This window comes from Cydia splendana, chromosome 2 (assembly GCF_910591565.1).
Source record: "Cydia splendana chromosome 2, ilCydSple1.2, whole genome shotgun sequence".
Classification (NCBI taxonomy): domain Eukaryota; kingdom Metazoa; phylum Arthropoda; class Insecta; order Lepidoptera; family Tortricidae; genus Cydia; species Cydia splendana.
In genome coordinates, this window is record NC_085961.1 from 11,500,241 (window position 1) to 11,512,567 (window position 12,327).

Below are 12,327 nucleotides of genomic sequence, written 5' to 3' on the forward strand. Positions count from 1 at the left end.
AAACGCTCAAATCGGTCTCATAATCTGTTATCCAGAAACTTCTTGCTCTACTCTAAAGTATCTTGTATACAACAGCCATAGTTGACCTTTACCACAGACTAATATAATTTTCTCTCTCTTCGTGTTATTTTTACAGAACGAAAAATTATAAAAGATGGGCGGTTGAGTGAAATACCGAAAGGATTCAAATTAGAAGGAGAACATGTAGACGAACAATTTCAAAAATATGTGAATGATATCAATAGTTTAGCGCGAAGACATAACTTAACAGTAAAGTACCTAGTGAAAGTAGATACTAATAATCGTGTTTCCAAGAAAAATAACGTATTCAGGACAGGAAAAAAGTATAAGGTGCCTTTGAAAAGGAAAAGCATGAAACTATCGAGTCGGGAGTTGCTGCTAAGAAGATTGGCAGAGGTGAAGGAAGAAAAAACCGAACGAATAATAATAACGACACCGAAAAAACCGATTATTTTAACAACCAAAGTACCGCATTCAGGCAAATACAGGCCAATAATAAATGCCATTAAAACTAATTATACAAAAAAGATCCGACCTGTTAGAAGCAAGATCGTTACAATCGTATAACAGTGTGTATTTAATTTTTATTTTAATAAAACTTTTACAAAATATTTTCCGTATTTTATTTTAAGAAGAAACCTGTATTGTAATTACCTCCCTTAAACATAAATAATCTTATACTTTTAAACGAGCAATTCTTGTAAATACATAAATTCAATATAATATTCGTTTCGTTGCTTGTACAAAATTACACAAACAACGGTGCCATATGTGGCTTAAATGAAAAATTGTCCTAATTTTCATTGAATATCGTAAAACGGCCTGACATTTAAACAATCAAGTTTCAACTGTTTACCTAAGTAATTGTGTCAGATCAACCATAACATTCGATAAAGTATGTAGTAGTTATAGGTAGGTACTTACTGAAATTTATTTAAACAGACCGAGTTAGGTTAGACACAATTGTATATCCAATTAATGTTAATATTCTTTTGAATATCAGTTATGTTTCGTTCACCATGAGCTCCGCTTATGAAACATATTTCAACCAAATTGCCGTTCACGGATCCTATAAGACTCGTGGAGACGTATCCTGTGGCTCAGAGAGTGAGTGTATTGGAAAATGTGGGTTCAGACGTTTATAGACCTAAGAATAGTGGAGCGGCCATTGTTAGTTTAACGATGCTATTTTCCGATATGTTTTCTTTGTGTGCCAGCTGAAAACTCAACAATTCTAGTCGATTTCGATTACTGTATAAGTAAGTAGGTAGGTAGTTAAAGTATTTTCTTGGAACATGATTTGTAGATTCACAAAATATTTTTATCATATTTATTTATATTCCTACCTACAGTAAATAAGTACTTAACTTAATTACACCTTCTATTTTTCTAAATTTCATCTTGTAAATAACTATTTGTTTCATTTTTTGTCTTTAAAAATGAACAAACATAGGTTAGGTATGCAAGTGCATTTGACTCAAATTATAAAAAAAGTACTATTAAAAAACTTTGATCTAATTACAGTAGGTATGTTTGTTCCATTCGAATGATAAAAGCTCCATAAAATAATAATCCAACTGATGTATTAATGCACTTTGAAATTGAATTCTTCGTATACGTGAAAGAGTTAAACGGATCAGTGTTGAAATGAATTACACGATAGGTATTCGACGTATTTTCAGTATTGCAATTCATAATAAACTACATTTTGAGTACCTACACCTCGTTAAAGGGTTATGCTTAAATTTCCCAGGAGAAGGAATTAATTAAAATTGTTAAGTAAGTACTTACTTCATTTTAACAACAGAAGTATTCTGAAACACTGAAACCGATCACAATTTATCGGGAAGTTAGGCGCATAGATTCGATAAAAATATTTGAATAATCATGAATGTGGGAATAGGGTGAAATTCCAAAAACACATTAAAAATTATTTTCTATCCGTGTGAGAAAATAAGCCGCTTTAATAACGAACATATTCTGTTAAATCATTTTTGCAACACGATAGTTTTCTTCTGCTTCATCTGTTATGTTTTAGGACTAGGGTAGAATAGATATCCACGGAACTGCAGAAATATCTCATCCTCCAGCCAAAAGTCCGCAGAAGTATTACGACCCCACTTTAAAGTGCAAGTGTTTTGACAAGATGAAATTTTAGAAAAACTTATTGCCTTAAGGTGCAGGGAGTTCAGGTCTGTCTGCTAACGCAGCTCGCTGAGCACGCATGCGTGCATGCCCGGGATCACGGATATCATTATTATTTTTAACAAAAAAAAGTATTCGACGAGTTCGATCAAAATTAAAATTACGCATTTTTTGAAGCAATTTAATATATTTTTTTAACTTAATTGCACAAAAACTGTTAACATGATAACAGTTTTTGTGCAATTAAGTTAAAAAAAATTATCGATGTCTTTTAGATCTATCACCTACCACCCATCATAGAAAACGAATATGACTGTGTATCTGTATTTAATCAGATTTCATTTGATAATACAATGCACGTGTACGCGCAATAAATTATTCGGATGCAATTTGCATTGTTTGTAATTTAAGACAAAAGGCCTTCATGACTTCATTACTCTATCAGGAATTTATCTCTTTCCAAACGCGAGTAATTTATTTGCCGTAACCTAAGTAATTAATAGGAAATATTCTCAGTATCCAAAATGGATCCAATAAAAATCTTGGTTTTCCATGTATTTCACAATGACCCTTTCAAGGTCAGAAACTTGTATTTAACAAGAGCACTTTGTCAATAATATATTAATATCTATTAATTAAAAGAATCAGCAGAGTCTTCTTAATACAAATTCAAATGAAACATTTCAATGTGCTAAATTTCGTGCGTCTATTATAAGAATTCTTACTAAGTTTAAAATGTATTTTATTCAGGAAATTTCTACCGAAATTGTAGGACCTTTACTTTTTTCACCAAATCCCGCTTTCTTCACACATCTCGGTACGTTAGCCTCTTTCTATTCCCCGCACACGCTGTTTCGCATTCCGCGGTGTCGTGCGAGCGGAAACGCTACATAAAGCCTCCGGGCCGACACAACCACTGCACAAAATTAAATATCGCCCCTTTTAATATGGACGATTTCCCCCGCGTTGCAATATGTATTAGATTAAGTATGAATGACATACTAAGCAGAATGAGTCCTCTCATAACATCGAAAATAAAACAAGAGTAGATTAGGTATATATTATTTAAACTCAAAATTCCAACATTAATTTTGAATTTGATTTATCAACCTTTAAAACAACATTTCACTATTCAATTTATAAATGGGCGCGAGAACAAAATTAAAATGCACTTCGGTGCCGTAAATAACACAGTAAATTGACTGTGAAGTTATCGTGGACCATTCAAATGATAAGTTTGCGGTGAAGCGCCAAACTTCGAGCGGAAAATGCATATTTAGAATAATAACACTGTGTTTTCGATATACCTATTTGTTTCTGAATGGCGGTCGTTGTTCTAAAAGTTGTACCTACTGACAAAAAGACAGTCATAATAATTAATGACAAACATTAGCAAATTCTCGATTGCATTGTAAGGAAACCCGGTCGGTTCGGTAACATAAGTACCTAACTATTTATCTGTACAATTCCGCGTAGACGCTAAAGCGACTACTTTTTGACCTTCAACTTTTTTTTTGTAGAAAACAATTTTTGTCAGGAGGAACTTAACTGCTCAAAATCTTTAAATCGCTCGGCGTCTTCTTAGTCTATTACCAAATTACTTTAGGAGGCTTTACAAAGGCCAAATAGAATCCTATCAGGCTTTTAGATACATCATTTCATGTTTACCAATCGGTTTTTGGGGAAAGATCGTGAGAAAACAAGTCTAATCCTCCTTTGGGTATGGAAGGTCAGATGGCAGTCGCTTTCGTAAAAACTAGTAGCCTACGCTAATTCTTGGGATTAATTGCCAAGGGGACCCCATGCTCCCACAAGCCGTGGCAAAAAGTCGGAACAAAAAATATAGTAGGCTAATTAAAACAAAACCAGTAATCCGCAAAATAATTAGCAGCCTAACAAAAATCTATTTTTAATTAAAGGTTACATGTTATAAGACAGTAACAGAAGAGCATCAACAGCATTATCTGCTAGATGATAATGTTCCCCAATAACGAGAAAACACGTTGACGTCTTTGGTTGAAGAAATGTCACTTTTGACACTAACAGATCGGTATCGTATCGCTGTAACATATTATAAATAAGCATTGTTCGAATTGGGTCGCCAAACTAAGTTAGATGTGAGGCAAAATTGGTCGCAGTGTTGATGTTAGATATTATGGTGTTGGTGTTTGTTGTGTGAAATTATTATTCAGTTAATTGTGTATTTATAACGTTTATTGAATATTTTATTGTAATTATATCTGTATTTTTTTGAGTTTATGTTAAGTTATCTGACAAGTATTAATAGGTACCTAAGCGCTTGTATATACGCTGAAATAAGTTAAATAAATAAACAAAATAAAAATGAAACTTTTAATGACAGCTGCCATAACGTACCTACAGCTAAAATAAAAAATAAAAATATTCCGAGAGTTATGATCCTACTGTCTAGATCGACGAATCGTATTTTACACCAGACGAATCAGTTTTACGCCGCAATTCCATCACTGAAATTGCTTCAAATAAAGCAAAGGCGGGCAACGCATAAAGCATCGTACACACGGGAGCGTTTAAGGAGCTTACATTAGTCGCGAGCTGGTCTCATCCTGTACTCAGCATAAAGCGAGCGATAGCATCAACACTTTCACGACATGCAGCGCTCCAGTCCGCTAGGGAAGAGCCACAAATCGTGCCGTTTTACCAAATTTGAATTAGAAGCGCTTTGATATTTAAATGGAATTATTGGCGACTTTTGCAGTTACAATGGTCTAGTTAGTTTAACGGATATAAAATTTAAATTGATTCATCACATCAATTAAAAAAGATTTCTTCTTTTTCTTTTCCATGAAGTTGAGTTTTATAAAGTGATCAAATAGTGTATCTGTGAGCTAAAGATCTCACGAGAAATGGTTGAAAAATACGATCGTTACAGCAGCGGGACATACCTACATACGAAATTATTTTGCCTAAACTGAAACGGAGGCGCTTCGTGCTCGCTTGGTCATAAATTTAGATTGGGTAAAATTGTATTCATTATTTATTACTATCAGTTATTAGCCTTTTCAAAGTTGACATTCGTATGGTAACTGCAGCCGCTTTACTGTTGCGGCATTACTGCACCGGTGTTGACGTGTGCGCTGTCACTGTCAATTTCCCTGAATGAGTCGCAACATTAATGCCGCTGTAGTTGACATCCGAGTGACACCTTTAGGCTACATTTTAATGGGCCTGTAAATCCCTAGAATTGTGTCAAATTTTTGTTTGTTTTAATGGAATTTTATGCCCTGGATGCCAGCCCTTTAAGCCAAATCTCATAGAAAAAGGGGCAAGCTATGACAGTTGCCAACCCCATTGCGTAAGCATTGCTGCAGGAAACGTGAAATTAAATATCAATCTTCATTAAACGGCCTTGTGTTTATTTGAATGTACCTAATCTTTTTATCTACAGAAAATCATATTTGAGCTGCGATGGACAGAAAAATATGTACATTTTTAACAGATAAAAAAAACGGAACGAAAATGTCCAGAGCAATATGCAAATGAGTTTTTTAATAGTTTGAATCCATCGAACGCGGTGTCCTTCGTGGGTGAACGAGACGCCAATCATGCGAAGCGGCGCGGTGCGGCGCGGAAGAAAAAACCGTTCATAGCTATGGAACTGTGCTACGACGGCGAACGCGAACGCGAAGTGGTGCGATGCGGCACGAAGCAGCGCCAAGCGGGCGCAATCAGTGGGTTTTACATATTGCTAAACGCAAATGCTACGTGGCATGGGGTGAGGCGCATGTAGAGTTACCACTAGTCGTCTCTTGGGTTTTCCTGTAGGTAATCTATAGTTTAAAAAAACTAGTTTCTGTATTATATTTTATTTTTATTTTAGGCAAGATTAGTCGATTTTAGTATGATTTATCTTAGCTAGGTTCTATACCTATAATATATTTAATATAATAGGCACGTAAAAACATACACGTATTTGATATCAATATTGGTGTCCTTAGTTATTAGTTAGAAATAAGGAAATATCACGCCTTCTTGAGGAAAATGTCGATATATAGTAATTGGTTTCCCATCCCTCGCTTAGAAGAGTCGGCGAGCACAAGGTAAGTGGCGGCGGCTATCGCGCGATACATCACTCCTAAGCCGGTCCCGGCACAACATTCAGCGTTCTGAGAAACGATCTGATTACAATAAGGAAAACCTGCTACACTTTAGTGCTGGCTGAAAATGGGCTTTAGTTGTTTTGATTCCTGGTCCGTAACGAAATGTAGGTTAGTAATAGTTGGTAATAGTGTTACTACTTATAATGGTCCGACAAGAAATTGTAGAAAATTATTGAGGGCGCCACTTCCTACTTAACTGTCACATTTTTGACGTAAAATACATGAACATGGCAACAATTTATGATGGAATTTTTTTAGTTCCATTTTATTTAATTTCTACTATTTTATGTCGCACTATATCATTGTTCGTTATAGACGAACACAAATATGTATTTCTAAACGTGAAATCATGTTCATTTGCCAATAGTTCCTTGATTCAATCGAACTTTTACTTATTTTTGAGATTTCAATCAAAACAAATAAAATAGGGTTGGTTCAATTATTTCGATCCCCTTATTATTTACCTGCTAGGTATTAATTACCTCTTATGTTTTCATAGGTAAGGTAAGTAGGTAAATATCGTAATTTCTTATAAAGAGTTATATAGACGAGGATTACCAATATTATAATTCTTAAGTACTACTGAAATTTCTTACTATGTTTCTCTGAATGGTTTGAATTAGATAACTACTTAAGTCAAAAAAATAAACTAAGAGGAACAAGTGAACTAGTTATACGTCCCCTTTAATTATTATTTTACTTTTACAGAAGCACTCAAATTTCATCCTTTCAAGACTTCTCACTAAAACATGCTGAATTGAGAGTCGCATCCTGAGTTAGGACAAATACGTGACCACTTACCGCATCATTTAGACCTTTTTACATCGGCGTGCTCTTGCACTTCCACTGGAGCAACGAACTGCAATACCGAGTATTTGTCCACCACGATCCAGTTTAAGATAGGTAGTTTTTGTCCTTAATTTAAGCTTTATTTGTCACCATAACGCAGATAATAATTCGTGATCGGTAACAATGGTTTAATTTGGCAGCGTGGTCGAATTAAAGTAAAGAAAAGTAACAATATTGAAGGAGACGGTTAATTAAGGTACATAATTATGAAGGTTATTAACTTTAATTAATAATTTCTGTTGAATTTTACTTTAAATATTCCTAAGTCAACAACGCTGCCATGAAATTAAACCGTTGTTATTGATCACTAATAATAATATCTACACAAATTAAATAACTACAACCTGCGCAATTTAACAAACACACAGCTTTAAAATTTATTTTAATCTATCAGACCAACTAGGTTCAAATGAGTCGCAAATGTTACTTATGCGAAAACCATTAGGAAATTGTAAGTATGTATGTGCTAAGGTTATCAGGACTGCACTTCAATCTCCTGTCATCAATCTTTCACTCGAATAACCTTTTTTCGCCATTTAAATCCCACATGAATAATTAGTCTGTGAACCCAGTTATTTATTGCTGTAAGGTGCAATTTAATTCGTTTCAACCCATTCGGAATATTAACGTTGGCGGCCGTTGCACTCGGAAATATATTTGTTTACTCGGTTTTAATAAAAATATAGTTTTCAAACTTAAAAACTCGTTTCACTTCATCGCTAATTTTAGTAATAGACTTTTAAAGTTATCTATTAGTGTAGACACAGTTCCAAGTCGAAATGATTTTGAAAACAGTCAGATTTATTTAACAAAAAATAATAGGCTTATGAGAAGTGAAATTAATTAGTTTAAATTTAACGGCCTCCTAGCCTAGTCGGTAGTGACTCTGCCTACGAAGCTAGAGGTCAGGTGGAAATTCGGACAGTAAAACAGAGGCAAGTAAAACAGAATACGGTTAGGTCGATACGCTTGGCGCGTGTATGCCCAAATATGGTTTTATCTCTCTAACAAGTAGTAGTTGATGGTGCTCAGAGCATAAAAAGGTCAACCACGGCGTTGCATGAACAAGAGATTTCCTTTGGCAGGATTGGTCCTTAGGACTCAAAGATGGATTTAGGAAGTGGAGCCACCCAGATTTTTGATGCAGGTGGGTGGGGGGTGGGGGGGTTTTTAAGCGTCTGCGACGTCTGAGGTTATAATTCTTTAAGTTTAGGTTCTAAGTCAAGTTTAGTATCATTTTCGACTAAATCAAAGATGTAGACATAGATTTCATCCAAATCGGTTCAGCGTTTATTGATTTCCCATACAATCCTACACCTTACCCTTCATTTTAAGGGATTATTTTTAGAATAAAAACTATCCTATGTTCTTCCCCGGGACTTAAACTATCTCTATACCAAATTTTATCTAAATCGGTTCAGCGGTTATTGAATCCCCATACAAATTTCCACCTCCCTTTTTACACCCTTTAGGGATTATTTTTGAGATTAAAAGTATCCTATGTTCTTCCCTGGGACTCAAACCATCTCTATATCAAATTTCAACTAAATTGGTTCAGCAGTTTGAGCGTGAAGAGGAATAAAAAAAAATATTTTTATCATATTTTATGTGTATTTACTTCGGAATGGTGCCGTAATGATATCATAAATGAATTTGGTATCCCCGATTTATCCAAAAACGATACCAAACTTGGCCTAGTAACTAAAATGATATAGATATCAAGATAAAGTTTAGAGCCCCCCCCCCCCCTAAAATTAACATCAAAAATCTCGGTGGCTCCACGTCTTAAATCCATCCTTGGGTCCTAAGGACCAATCCTGCCAAAGGAAATCTTTTGTTCATGCAACGCCGTCGTTTAGGGCTTCCACCCTCAACTATAGGTTTATAGATGCTACAAAAATATGCCCAAATTATTTGCTACCATGGCAAACAATACGATACTAGGCTATAATTTTAATAGCGGTATAGGTGGCCGTTTTGGACCGTAACAAATCCTCCTGCTAGAAGCACATCCCAAAATATGTCCTGAAGTTGTTTACAAGGCATTACGAAAGCTTATTATGAAACTTCGTCATCCTTAGGGTAGGTTTACATCGCAGAGCGTTTGAAAGTTTAATGAAACTGTGCTACAACTCTTTGAAATAGCTATTAAGCACTAGACGCGCTATTAGCGGTAAGTAGTGCATTAAATTGTATACTTTAATATGGCTAAGCGTCAGCGTTTTGGCAAACGAAGGTGCCAGTAATTGAAGTGTGAAATGGCTAGGTAATGATTTTGGAAGAAGTGTAAACGGTATAATTAAATAGATGATAGCTGTCTTTAAAATGGGCGGCAAAATAATACAATAAGTACCTGCCTCTTTAAAAAAAAAATATTTCATTGTAAAATTGTACAATTGTACATTTAGGTACTCTAGATCCGTAAAATGGGCCACTTCGAATTAAATTTCCACTCCACACAGTGTTGTTCTCCATGCTTCTGAATTATATTAGTCAAATCCTCTCATTAATGCTTACCTAATTAATTTGCACCCAGAGTATAAAATACTCGCTTCAGATTTATGTCATGCCTTCGGGCATCCAAGTCCAAGCAACTACTATCATTAAAAAATAAATTGATCCTAATTTCTATCAAGCCTTCCGTTTGTTACTGTAAAATGTTGGCTGTTCAAAACTAGAGCTTATTATTGACACAATTAAGTTGAATATAGGGATGCAATGATCTGTGCTACAGCACACCAAAGGTTAAATAGTTAATAACCTAGAACTCTCTTACTATAACCTAATAATTCAAATCCTAAACTTCCAGGAAATTATGTTCAAAGTACTCCATTAGAGTTTAATTAGCCATACGCCCTAGGCGCTTGTAATTACTTATTGTGTTTTGTACAGAAGAGCCGAAATTATTCAGTAAATAGTTTTAGATGAAACTTTGCTTTAGCCAAACTCAAAATGTTCTGTTTAGCATCAAAGTGGAAATCCAAAATCCCTTAAGCCGAGTTAGAAAATTACCTAGTCGACTTTTGTCGGCCTATCTTGCGACAGTGTACCTTATCAAGTACTAAATAAGGGTGTATTTTCTTGCAAATGCATAGTTGTATTCAATGTAACTGTGAGCGAATAGCAACTTTATTTCCAGCGCGACAATTGGCCAACTAGATTTTGGCAACTAATTGTTCAGATTAAAGTTTGGGTCGCTCACTAACTTTACGATTCCTCTATTTAAATTTTATCCGGTTTTAGGCTTAGCTCGATTTGCATAATGCGTTTATTGTGATTTACTCACACAAAATGTAGTTTGCCATTTTGTGAGAACGGCTTTGATAACATTTTAATGTGTCTCATTTCCAGTGTAGGCACTCCTTAAAGCATTCATTTGTTCATTAATGATCTTTTATCTAATATTTTTAACATAAATAGGTACGATCGTGCCTAAATTCAAAATTCAAATTCAAAATGATTTATTTGCAAATATAGGTAGTACATACAGTGTCGCTATATTTGATCAACAGGCATGCAAAAAACATATGTCCATATGTATGTAGAAATGATTTCAATTTTAAACATATTGTATGTTTAAGATTAAAATCACTCCAAGGTTGTCTTAAATCTAAATTAAAATAATGTGCAGAAAATATGAATGGAAATCAATAGTAAATAAGAATACAAAAGTCGCAATGTGAAAGTCAAAAATGAGAAAAAATATAAATTAAATATTCAAATAATCCTAATTAATTTAAACTAGATGAAAACCTGGTTTCGCTCGGGTAAAATAAATAATAATAATAGGTACTCATTTTGAATTAAGTAAGTAATAATTTACTTTTAGACTTCAAACCTTCATCAAGGCGGGTACATACCTATCTTATCTCAGAAAACTTTAAATCCGTAACATACAGTTATAACTCTAAAAACTTACTATTCCAATATATATCTAAAAACAAATATGTAATTAAAAAACCTAACCTAACCCGCTTTTCTGGTAGCAGTTCGGTTCTGTAAGGGTCGCAGTTCTAACGTAACCTAACCCTCTTCTGGTTGCAGTTTGGTTCTATAAGGATCACAGTTCTAACCTGACCCACTTTTCTGGTCGCAGATCGGTTCCGTAAAGGCCGCATTTATAACCTAACCCACTTTCCAATCTCAAAAGAGGGAACCCTTTTGTACCTACCTTCCCTTCATGGCACTAAAATGAAAGTATGGAAATTATGACTACGATTTCATTCTTTAATATTAAAGCCTGTCCGTTAATATTAAATTCGTTTACAAAAAAAATAAACAAAAACTGGATAAGTGCAAGTCGGACTCGCCCACCAAGGACGGAACATTGTTTAGTATTAGTTGTTATAGCGGCAACAGAAATACATCATGTGTGAAAATTTCAACTGTCTAGTTATGACAGTTCATGAGATTATGAGATACAGACTGGTGACAGACAGACGGATAGCGGAGTCTTAGTACATAATAGGGTCCCGTTTTTACCCTTTGGGTATGAAACCCTAAAAAGTGACCAAGGCCTCCAGTGCCCCAGGCTGGAATCAAACCAGCGTCCTCTGCTATCGCAGCAGGTGCCTGTGCTATTCTGCCATTGGGCCACAGCAACATAGGTCTAATTTTTCCAAGTATATGCACTACTTACTGAAGGCTTGCCATCCCTAAATTGAAATTGAAATTGATATTATTTATTTCAGGCATAGAACCCATAGTGTTAGTACAAAATATATAATTTAACTACCTATATCTACATATGTTAGTGTACAATATGTAAAAGAATAAATACCTAAAACTACTTAATACTATTTATTTTGATGATGCGTTGGGTTCGTGCAATTGATTCCAACGCCTCATCAGTGGGCAGTCTACTCTAACCGCTAACCCTAAATTAAATTTACCCTACCCTAAGCCTAAATTATTTTTTTTTTCTGAAAATAATTTGTTTTGTTCTAATAACATAGTGGAGTCCTAGTAATAGGGGTCGCGTTTTTATCCTTTGGCTACAGAACCCTAAAAATCAACCTAGTTTTGGTACTATGTACTACGCTTCACTATGACTCTGGAATTGTAGCAGTAATTGACCGAAGCGTAGCGAAGGTCTACGTTTTGACTCGGGCATTTTGCTTTCGTATGTCCGTCCGGATGTTCTCCTCTACAGGTCACAATTCTCAACCGATTC

The 12,327-nt window shown here is 34.9% G+C and overlaps 1 protein-coding gene and 1 long non-coding RNA gene across 2 annotated transcripts in view; one reads left to right on the forward strand and one right to left on the reverse strand.

The window, feature by feature from the left end:
- The window catches only part of LOC134804118 (uncharacterized), an 805,015-nt gene that overhangs the window by 213,985 nt on the left and 578,703 nt on the right, over nt 1-12,327 (reverse strand). The window lies entirely within an intron of this gene.
- Nucleotides 1-12,327, forward strand: part of LOC134804074 (ras-related protein Rab-18-B) — a 175,689-nt gene that overhangs the window by 70,235 nt on the left and 93,127 nt on the right. The gene's annotated exons all lie outside the window — the stretch shown is intronic.